This window comes from Balaenoptera ricei, chromosome 8 (genome assembly GCF_028023285.1).
Source record: "Balaenoptera ricei isolate mBalRic1 chromosome 8, mBalRic1.hap2, whole genome shotgun sequence".
Lineage (NCBI taxonomy): Eukaryota > Metazoa > Chordata > Mammalia > Artiodactyla > Balaenopteridae > Balaenoptera > Balaenoptera ricei.
In genome coordinates, this window is record NC_082646.1 from 90105542 (window position 1) to 90117723 (window position 12182).

At 41.7% G+C, this 12182-nt stretch overlaps 1 protein-coding gene across 2 annotated transcripts in view; it reads right to left on the reverse strand.

The window, feature by feature from the left end:
* PAMR1 (peptidase domain containing associated with muscle regeneration 1) overlaps nt 1–12182 on the reverse strand; it is a 71024-nt gene that overhangs the window by 49881 nt on the left and 8961 nt on the right. The window lies entirely within an intron of this gene.

The window sequence follows — 12182 nt, forward strand, 5'->3', positions numbered from 1 at the left end:
AGAAAAGTTTGGTGACCACTCTCTAGACTAGGTCTATCAAGTGCAAGGCTGAATACCAAGCAGGAACCACATCATTTCCTCCAAACTTGGCGCCTCGATTTTGCAACATGCCATTTTCATGGTATCTTCAAAGCTAAAACCAACAGAAAAGACAAAAGGCATCTTAATTAGTATGTTTGGGAGAATTTCAACGTTCTACAAGAGTGAACTCATTGGCAGAACTTCATTCAGTCCCTAAAAACAACTGAGCATTCTTTCCCATGAGAAAAAAAGTATTCCTTTCTGGGTGGAATTTCTTTCTTTCTGTCTTTTTTAAAATATACCTTAGGTAATGACAAAGAAAAATCATTTGGCAAAAACTATAAGAGGAATCAGTCGGAGGCTGCCCAGAGGAATCCAGGCTAAGAAACAGACCTAGCTTTGATTTGCTCTTCTTCCTGCCCCAACTCTCTATTCCTAAAAATTCTGCACAAAGATGACGATTGAAGCAGAAATAGGTCAGATATTTGAGGAAGAAAGTGAATCTGGCTTCCCTGTGAAGCCTTCCCTAAAAACCCCAGGGAGGGATAACCAACATGCCTTGTAGGCCCATATAAATCAACCCGAATATCTGTGGTGGCTTTTAACCTCTTGAATTTCATAGTTTAGTTTTCTGTTTTCCTCCCCTAAATTTGGAAGTCTGACAGAGAACCGATCATTCTTAATTTGCCAAGTAGAGCAATTTAAAGAAACTCTCACCATCTTCTCTCAGCCTTCTGTCATAAGAACATTCTAGCATCATAGAAAGGAACCACTTGCATAAAAAGGGACAGTTCCTTAGGTTGAATACATGTAGTTTTATGAAAAAATTCCTCTTTTCTTTTCTACAAACACTGGTGGAGCAGCAGAGATCCTCACACTGGCATTTGGGAACAACCAGCACAGACCACCATGATATTGTCACTACTGAGATTTTGTTTCCCGTTCTATTCTGTGAGCCCCTCCAGGACAGACACCAGGACTTACTTAGCTGAGCTTCTCATGTTTCTAATTTGGCTGGATGAAGTGAATAACTTCTAAAATCTAGAAGAGAGGACTTCCCTGGTGGTCCAGTAGTTAAGAATCCGCCTGCCAATGCAGGGGACACAGGTTTGATCCCTGGTCCAGGAAGATCCCACATGCCGCAGAGCAACTAAGCCCGTGTGCCACATCTACTGAGCCTGTGCTCTAGAGCCCACGAGCCAGAACTACTGAGCCCACACGCCAGAACTACTGAAGCGTGCGCACCTAGAGCCCGTGCTCCGCAACAAGAGAGGCCACCGCAATGAGAAGCCCATGCACCGCAACGAAGAGTAGCCCCCGTTTGCAGCAACTAGAGAAAGCCTGCACCGAGCAACAGACCCAATGCAGCCAAAAACAAATAAATAAATTTATTTTTAAAAAAAATCTAGAAGAGAACTTAATGGTTAAAAGTAAAAGAAAGTAGAAGAAAACATAGGAGTAAATCTCCATGATCTTAGATTTGTTATGATCTTGGATTCTTAGATATGACACCAAGAATGACAAAAGAAAAACAGATAAATTGGATTCATCAAAATTAAAAACTTTTGTGCAACAAAGGAAAGTCAAAGGACAACCTACAAAATGGGGGGAAATTTTGCAAATCATATGTCTGGTAAGGATTTAATATCCAGAATATATAAACGACCCTTACAACTCAACCACAAAAAGACAAACAACCCAATTTTAAAAAGGGCAAATGACATGAACTGACATTTCTCCAAAGAAGATATACAAACGGTCAATAAACACATGAAAAGATGCTCAGCATCACAAGTCATTAGGGAATTGAAAATCAAAGCCACAACAAGATAACACCTTACACACATTAGGATGGCTATAATCCAAAAAAAGAAAAAAAAAAAAAAAGGAAAATAACAAGCGTTGACAAAGATGTAGAGAAACTGGAGCCCTTGTATATTGCTCATGGGAATGTAAAATGATGCAGCTTCTGTAGAAACCAGTTTGGCAGTTCCTTCAAAAGCTAAACATTGAATTATTGTATGACCCAGCAATTCTACTCCCAGGCATATACCCCAAAAATCAAAAACAGAAACTCAAACAGATACTTGTATACCAGTGCTCACTGCAGCATTATTCACAGCAGCCAAAAGGTAGAAACAACCCAAATGTCCATCAAGAGATGAGTGAATAAGTAAAACATGGTATAAGCATAAAATATTATTCTGAATGTGGAATATTATTCCACCATGAAAAAGAACGAGATGCTGATACAAATTACAATATGGATGAACCTTGCAAACATGCTAAGTAAAAGAAGTCAAGAAGCCAGACACAGAAGGACAAATATTGTGTCACTGAACTGTATACTTAAAATGGCTAATGTAGAAAATTTTATGTTATTTTTATCATATTTTTTTATTATTAAAAAACTAGGACAAGGGAAAAAAGTGTTTAAAGGCTTAAGCATTGGAGTCAGACAGACCTGGGTTTGGAATCCCACCTTTGCCACTTACTGGGTATATGACCTTGGCTAAGTTACTTTACTCACTCAGTCTCAGTTTATCATCCAATGAAATGAGTACATTTTATCTAACTCAGAAGCCAGCTGAAAGGACTAGATAAGATTATGTATATAAAGAGCTTAACACAGTGCCCAGTATATAATGAACATTCGATAACTAGTAGCTTAAGAAGAAAAACACTATTGACATCCATATTTCTCAAGGATCTAAGTTTTTGAATGTACCACATATCAACTCCTTACATAAAATGCTCATGTTGGGACTTTCCTGGTGGCGCAGTGGTTAAGACTCCACACTCCCAATGCAGGGGTCCTGGGTTCGATCCCTGGTCAGGGAATTAGATCCCACATGCACACTGCAACTAAGAGTTCACATGCCACAACCAAGGAGCCAGCAAGCTGTAACTAAGGAGCCCGCGAGCCGCAACTAAGGAGCCTGCCTGACAAAACTAAGACCTGGTGCAACCAAATAAATAAAAAATAAATAAATTAATTAAATGCTTAGGTTGTTTCCCCACTGCATTTGGAGCAAACCCTAAGTGCTCTGCTATGGCCCCCAAGGCCTTTGAGAGCTGCTCTCTCCTGAGCCCTGCAACCTTTCCTTGGCCACTATTTCCCACCTTTTATTTCTCAAAACCATCAAGGTCTTGCTCATCCCAGGGTCTTCACATTTGCTTTCCCCACTGCCTCTGTCAAAACATTGGGCCTTAGTGTAAATGACACGTGTTCAGAACGGTCCTCGCTGACTTTCTCATCTGAAGTTTGTGCCTCTGCCCTTCCTTCCATAGTAGTCTCTATCACAGCACCCCAGTTGTTTCCTTTCATGGCCCTTACCACAATTTATAATCCCTTTCTATGTTTCCATTTACTTGCATATCATCTGTCTCCCTTACGTGACCATAAGCTGGTAGGAACAACACCTAACTTGTTCACCGCAGCTAGGGAAGGGCCTGGAATGCAAGAGGTGCTGGATAAATACTTGTTGAATGAAACAGCCTCCACTCTAGAGCTACCCTCCCTTCAACAGTCAAATATTTCCATCCAGTGGTCCAGCTCGGAGCTATGAGCCAGGAGAGCTGGCTCCGCCCCATAATTTGCTGATATCAGAACCGGGGCACTTTCCCTCCCATGGTGAAGGGTCTAGAACAGTTAGTCCAGGTTACCCAACTTGGGTCTCAATTCCTTGGCGCCAGCCCCTGCCTTGTCCAGCTGTATGATTTCTCCACTCTCTGAACATCTAATATGCCTGCGGGGTGTGGCTCATGTCTTACCTCTCCCCCTGCCCAACTGAGGGCAAGCACTCCATCCTTCTAGGTTTTCTAAGAATTTACAAGTACTAATGACTCCTGGGGGACACTGACAGAATAAACGTTGTTTGCAGCTTTTATAAGCCTTGTAATAAAATATGGGAGGCCAAGTAAGGTCTGCTCTACTCCCGTAGAGGGCAAAGCCTGTTTTCCCTAAGCAGCTGGTTAGTCCACGTCTGGCCCAGCCATGGAATACTGCGGGCCTCCCTTTACCTGGGAAATTAATTCCCTAAAATGCCTTCAATGTCATTTCTCTTTACTTCAATGAGCAAGCCCACCTCTGCCCTCCCTAACGCATTACAATAATTTTATAGGTAAGGTCCAGAGTATCGTATCATCTTAGCCAAAGGGAATGATCCCAGGGAAACCCATTTCTATCCTGTCTGCCAAGTCAGCCAGCTGGCCCCTTTCCAAGGACTCTGTGTGGTAGCCCCAAAGATGTCCATATCCTAAACTCCAGGATCCATGAAAATGTTACCTTACAGGACAAAAGGAATTTTACAGATGTGACTAACTTAAGGATCTTGAAATGGGTAGAGAATGCTGGCTTGTCCAGGTGGGACCAGTGTAATCCCAAGGATCCTTATAAGAGGGAGGCAGGAGGGTCAGAGTCAGAAACAGAGGTGTGAGGACAGAAGCATTGGACAGACAGGAGTGATGTGTTTTCAAGATGGAAGAAGGGACCACAATCCAAAGAATGCAGGCAGCCTCTAGCAGCTGAATGAGGCAAGGAAACAGATTCTCCCTTAGAGCATCCTGAAGGAACACAGGCCTGCCATCACCTAGATTTTGGCTTCCTAAGACTCATTTCAGACCCCTGAGCTCCAGAATGGTACAAAAATACACTTGCGCTGTTTTAAGTCACTAAGTCTGTGGTAATATGTTACAGTATCCACAGGGAATTAACAAACTGTGTCTTCTCAAAAGAAAGGTTAACCCACAGCCAGTCATTTAACCACTTTGGTCCTCAGCTTTCCCATTGAGCACAGTGCTAAGGGTGTGGGTGAACTGATGAATTCATTGTTTCATCCCACAAGTATTTATTGAGTGTCTGCTACATCCCAGGTAGGAGGCTGGGTACTGGGATACAATGGAGAGAACAGGCACCGTTACTGGCCCCATGGAACTCACAGTCTTGTAGAGGAGTAGACATTGGATAAAGGATCCCACAAACACACGATCACTCATTGTGATGAGGACATGTAGGATGCTATGAGAACAAGTGGATGGTCATGCAGGGACATTAGCACCAAATCTACAGGACTCGCAGGGTTAAGGGGGTTTAAGTAAAATCACAAATAAAAATCTATTTGCCAAGATAAGACCACTTCTCAGGAATATGGAAGTGATGGAGGAGGGGACGGTTTTAATGCTTTTGTTGACTCGGCTCCTCTGGTCTGGTAAGTCCATCACCCTTCTTTCTCCCCTCGCTGGAACAGAGACAGGAAAGTGCCCCCAAAACATATATGTAAGAAATAAACAGGTCAGTGAAATATTCTATGAGAAATATTTAAAGTTGATCAGCTGAAGAGATTTGAAAATACACTAAGCAGACAAAAGTGATCTCCTGGACTTTTCCTTCTCCATTTATCAGAATTAAGTGGACAAAGGGCACATTGGTCATTTGGCTTCAGCCGTACAAATTTCAGGGGATTTCAATATGATGCTAAAGGTAGGTTCCAGAAATGAGGATTTAAAGAAATACCAACAGCAGGAGAAGCTACTGAACGTTTTCCTATATGCATGCTACATCACGTTAGCATTTGTTTAGCTAAAGGGCTTTTATATTGTTTATGCAATTTAATTTTCAAGATGACCCAGTGAGGTAGGTAATACATTTTCTTGTAATTTAAAATAAGCTACTCTTACCTCTTCACTTTACCAGTGATGAAAAGAGCTAAGTAGGGAAGAAGCAAAGAGAAATGCCAAAGACGTTTTTTAGGGAATTCTGAGTGGGAAGGGAGGCCCGCAGAATTCCAGGTTTAGGGAGGGGGTGAACAGCCTGCTGCTTCCTTAGCCTGGAAACAGGCCAGGACAACCTCTAGTTTCAGGGGCTGCTGTAGTTGAGCAACTGTTACTTTGCCTTCCATGTTTGAGAACAAAGAGTTATTAAGCTGCAAATGAGTTTTATCCTGTCAGTGTTTCCCAGGAAATAAGCGCAAATTAAGCACCAAGAACTCATAGAGCACCACTTTGGGATCAACCAAGGCACCAAAAGGTCAAGCACATGCCCATAATCACATAGCAAAATTGAACTTACAAAGTTCCAGGCACCATATGCATTCATTCATCTCTAACTCTTCCATTGGACAAAATATTTATTTTTTTCTATATAAAACACTCCATATTTTAATGTAAAAGATTCCTTGTGAAAGCTTCAAATAATAAGATCATACATAAAGGAGTAAGAAGTATTCAGAAGTAACCTTAATATTATATCGTCTATCTTTCAATTGTTTTCTTTCAGTGGACATATATATCCACATGTAGAAAATGCTAGATGTGTAGATCATCTTCTTACCTCTCAAAACTGGTAACCTATTATTATTATTATTTTTTTATCAGCTCGGTGCTTTGTGACCACCTAGAGGGGTGGGATAGGGAGGATGGGAGGGAGACGCAAGAGGGAGGGGATATGGGGATATATGTATACGTATAGCTGATTCACTTTGTTATACAGCAGAAACTAACACACCATTGTAAAGCAATTATACTCCAATAAAGATATAAAAAAAAAAAAAAAGAAATTGCACTGCTTCAGGACTTCCCTGGTGGTCCAGCAGTTAAGACTCCGCACTCCCAATTCAGGGAGCCCGGGTTCAACCCCTGCTCAGGGAACCAGATTCCACATGTCCCAACTAAAGATCCCACACGTGGCAACGAAGATGCCACGTGCTGCAATTAAGACCCGGTGCAGCCAAATAAATAAATAAATATTTTTTAAAAGAAAAGAAGCTGCTCTTCTTCTTTACTTTCATCACAGACATTTTCTCTTGACCTTGAGTAACCTTCAGAAGTGATTTTAAACTGCTGCATCATTATCCTATATGTGCAACTGCTTCTCTCCCCTCTTTTGAAAATCAGGGTAAACAAATAAAAAAAGAGATGCAGAGTACTTTGGTATCATAGGCTTTGCCCAAGCCCTTCCTCAGCTGCCACGCTTGGGGCAGCCATCCTGGTATCTCCTATCCAGAGCGAAGAGTCCAGTTATATTGGTCCAGCTCTGGTTTTTCCTGAATTCACGCTGGAAAACATAAGACACTTAACCGCTCAGTCTTGTTTTATCCATGCAAATGCCAAGGCGATGAAAACAACGCTGACCGATTGGCACAAGTTTGGCTTTCACAGATGTGGTGAACAAATGAACAAACGAGTGAGGGAGAGTTGGCTGTCATCATGGCCATCGGCCTTATTTTCACAGCCCCTCATCAGCCAGGCAGCTTGCTTTAAGGCTCTCCAACACTGATGTATTTCTACTGCTGACAAGATGGAGAACACGTAATCCCTCAAACAGCAGGGGCTCAACTCCACAGAATGGCAGAGGGAGCAATTGTGTCTCCTTAGCATTGTCTCCAAGTGGCACGCTTTCAACACTAGGTTTTAAGGAAATATGTTGACATGATAGTTGTTAAGGTAAATCTGAAAAAAGTCAGAGAATTCTTGCTGAAAACATGAGTCAGACTGTTCCATATACGGTGGAAATGTCAGTTGTCAGACCACAGGCCACCCCAGAAGGTGGCAAAGAAAGGCGTTTTCATCATGTGCCCGCTCCGCCTTGATGTTAAAGTCTGCCTTTGCATCCACCAAAAACCCCACAGCCCTCCCCTCTAACCACATTTCATGAAAATTTCTACTGAGTGTTTTACTGTCCTGCATTTTATAAACCATCTAAGACCAGAGGGAGAAAAAAGATGTAGGAATCAGAGAGTCCTGCAGCTAGGCAGCTTGGGCTCCGCTCTCATCCCCACTCATTCCCCCGCCTCCTCTCGTGCTGTCTGAACTCCCTGTATTGATTTCTAACACACAACCTTCCTAACCACCTGAAGGTCTGATCACCCACTCCATGCGGCCAATGACAGATCCAGGCAAACCCCAGACAGAAATGCTGTGAGTCAGGGGTGATGGAACGGTTACTGGGGCCCTTGGTGACTCCATATCTCCTCCTGAGCCTTCGAGAACCATCCCATCACCATGACCCTCAGTCCCAGCCTGGCTGGATTCCCAACTTCAGTGACCTTGGTCTTTCCCTGCTCACAGCTCCTCTTGTTAACGAGGTAATGATAGCTGGAAAGTCAATGCCTCCATCACCCCCTTTTGGGTATCAGCAGTGATAAAACTTACAATGGATTCCCTAGAAATCTAGTTTGTTGACACTAGTACAATGGGGAGGGGTAGGGAAGCAAAAATCCGTTTTTCATTTCCTTCCCCTCTTCATGCTTTATTAAGCACGCTGCTCCGCACTGTCACTCCTCATTCATTCTCCTCTCTCCCTGGGTCCCAGCCCCCACGGAAAGGGAGCTGAACCTTTCAAACATACCAGCTCACTGAATCCTCAGAGCCACCCTTCAAAGTAAGTATCATTGTTTTCATTTAACAGATGAGGAAACTGAGGAACAGAGAGGGTAAATAAATTGTCCCAGGTGGCACAGCTTTCAGGTGAAAGAAGAAAGATTAGAAGCCAGCTCTTTCTGGGGCCAAAGTCTTATTCTTTCCAACACAATATTTTGATTCTAGAGAGTTCACAACTTTGACTTTACAGATTAAGAATGCAGCATTGGTGAAATGAACACACTTGGTAATCAGACCACCCAAATTTTAATACCAAATCTGTCCCTCTTGTATGCTGCTGGACAATCATAGACAAGACACCTTGCTGTGGCATTTCCCCCAAACCTCAAGAGAATGGATGTAGATTGATAGGGTTGTTCATGTCACTGCAGTTAAAGAGGCAATGAGCATAAAGCGCTTTCGAAGAAAACTCGCATGTTTGTTGAGATATTACCATTATTCTCTGTAGAATAAAAAACCATCAATGGATAAAGAAGATGTGGTACATATATACAATGGAATACTACTCAGTCATAAAAAAGAATGAAATAATGCCATTTGCAGCAACATGGATGGACCTAGAGATTATCATACTAAGTGAAGTAAGTCAGACAAAGACAAATATTATACGATATCACTTATATGTGGAATCTAATAAAAATGATACAAATGAACTTTTTTACAAGACAGAAACAGACTAACAGATCTCAAAATCAAACTTATGGTGACCAAAGGGGAAACGTGGGGGGAAGTGATAAATTAGGAGATTGGGATTAACATATACACACTACTATGTATAAAATAGATAACTAACAAGGACCTACTGTATAGCATAGGGAACTCTACTCAATATTCTGTAATAACCTATATGGGAAAAGAATCTGAAAAAGAATGGAGATTATATATATCTGATTCCCTTTGCTATACACCTGAAACTAACACAACATTGTAAATCAACTATACTCCAATAAAAATTTTTTTAAAAACCATCACGTGTAGCTAAAATACAGATGGCTAAGGGAGCAAAGGGGGTGAGTAATAATGCCTCCTCCAGAGGCCCACACATACATGGCATTTTCAAGCAGTCCGTTCTTGCTTATATCATCGCATTCTGGGTTCCTCCCCCTTGCTTCTAGATTTCCTGATTTCTTTTTTCTAATACCTCCTCTTCAGACACCTATTTAACTAGGACATACCTCACCTCCTGCTGCTTGTCTTCCAGAAATAGAAATTCTACATCTATAGGCAAAGGGAACAAAACCCAAACTCTAGCATCTTGGAAGAGCCCCAAGTTGCCACTATTCTCAACAACTGTGCTGGAAATCCTTGAAGGACAGCTGCTTCTGGGTTATTTCAAACACTGGAATATGAGCTGAATAGATCTTATTTCTTTATTAGCATTGGGTACTAAAAATATAATTTAACAATGCATCTAAATGTACTTGGCAATAGAACTCAGCAAATATTATATCAAGCAAAGTATTAGAATGTCTAAGTTAAAAACAATAAAACTTAAGCTATACCCTAAAAATCCAATCTGGATTTCCCCAGACCTAAGAATTCTACAAATGATCCCACCTGCTCCTCAATCCTCAACACTTTTAAAACCTTCTTTCTGAGTCAGAGTGTGTCAGGGCTATAAGGGGGTCTTGGTCAACCACACCCGCCCCTTTGCCAAGAGCTTCCAGAGTAAGTGTTACTGTCTTCACATCCAGGTTCACTGATGCCAGGCAGAAGCCAGATTTTCCTTCTACCAAAGGCAGATGGCCAAGAGCAGATGTCAGTCTGAGCGAGGGTGATGCGTTTACAATGGCATGTCCTATGGTTCACTAAGCCCTAAGTTGGCGGCAGCTTCATGCAGGCTAGTCCTCATTAGAATTGCCTTCTCCAGTTCTGCAAGCTAGAACAAGATGAAGGGGAACTTCTTTTTGCCTGAGGATTCCTGGCTGGCTCTACCCTTGAATCACAACAGATGGTCATGAGCAACATCTCATGTTTGGGAGACAACATCATTGACCCAGAATCACCTACTCTGCAAGACACCATCCCCTCAAACCCCTGCAAGAATCTACCACCAGCCATATTTCAAACATGGACAAACTTAGTCACAGCATGTGGAAGGCATTTCACCCTAAGACTGGAAGGCAGATGCATGATAAAAGCAAGGGGAAAAAGCAAGTCTCAAAGAAATAAACATATGGTGAATCTTTAGGAATATTTTTTCCCTGACACAGAGTAACAGATGAATAGGATAGGACTGTGGACCAAGGTGGAGTGGGCTTCAAGAGGACCATGTAACTTCCACCCTACTATAGATAGAACACCCAATATTTCTCCTTCTTAATTCCTTGTGAAACGTGTGCTAGTGGGAAAAATAGCAGAAAGGAGAGGAGTAGAAGATGACTTTAATTTCCTGAGTGCTCCCTTTTTGCAAAGCATTATACTATTTTAAATAGGTTACTTTTTTTTTTTTGGCCGTGCCACGCAGCATACAGGATCTTAGTTCCCCGACCAGGGATCGAACCTGTGCCCTTGCAGTGAAAGCGTGGAGTCTTAACCACTGGACCGCCTAGAGATTGTCATACTGAGTGAAGTAAGTCAGACAGAGAAAGACATATCATATGAGATCGCTTATAAGTGGAATCTAAAAAAAAAGGCTACAAATGAACTTACCTACAAAACAGGAAGAGACTTACAGATGTAGAAAATAAACTTATGGTTATCGGGGGTAAAGAGGGGGAGGGATAAATTGGAAGATTGGAATTGACATATACACACTACTATGTATAAAATAGATAACTAATAAGAACCTACTGTATAGCACAGGGAACTCTGCTCAATACTCTGTAATGGCCTATTTGGGAAAAGAATCTAAAAAAGAGTTGATATATGTATATGTATAACAGATTCACTTTGCTGTACACTTGAAACTAACACAACACTATAAATCAACTATACCCCAATAAAAATTTAAAAATAAATAAATAAATAAGTAAATAAATAAATAGGTTATCTCATTTAACACCTGCAATAAACCTATATAAAGACACTATTATCCTCAGTGTACAGGCTAAGAGGTGGTACAGCCACATTAAAGAGGTTAAGTAACTTGCCAAGAAAACCAGCCATAAATGACAAAGGCAAGATTCAAACCTGGCCCATATTTTAAACCATAATACTCTACACCCTATGTTTATACATATCCATACATATACACACATAAGTATATACATAACCATATCTACACTTTTATTTTTCTGTGTACATGTGTATTCAAACTTGAACACATCCATACTAAGACGTCTATATCAAAAATGAAATCCATAAATATGGCAAGCAAGGGCTGACTCTTTGCTGAGAAGGATATGGTTACTCAAGTCTGCTTAGGCAGGAAGCCCTTAAAAGGAACAGCTGGTTTTATTCCTTATCCATTGCCACTGTTCTGAAGCAAGTCTGGGCAGAGAGAGGAGGCAGGCAATGCTAGGGGCAAGGGAGAAGCCGTGTCGCGTGACAACAAGAACAATATTTAGGAAAGGCAGGAATAAAGCTGTTCCCAGAAACAGCAAACAAGGGGTTGATGAACAGCTCAAACTCACGTTCTGTCTCTATGGGATACAGCCCCAGCGTAAACAGCCCAGACCACTTCCGGGTTGTGCAAATCAGGGTCATGGTAGCTATACTAGAACTGGCAGACAGGGGGGTAAATAAAAAAACACTGGAGACAAACCCGCGTGTGTTAGAGGGGGGAAGGGAGAGGTTAATTGGTAATGAACTGACCTTGGACTCAGTGCCCCCAGGGACTA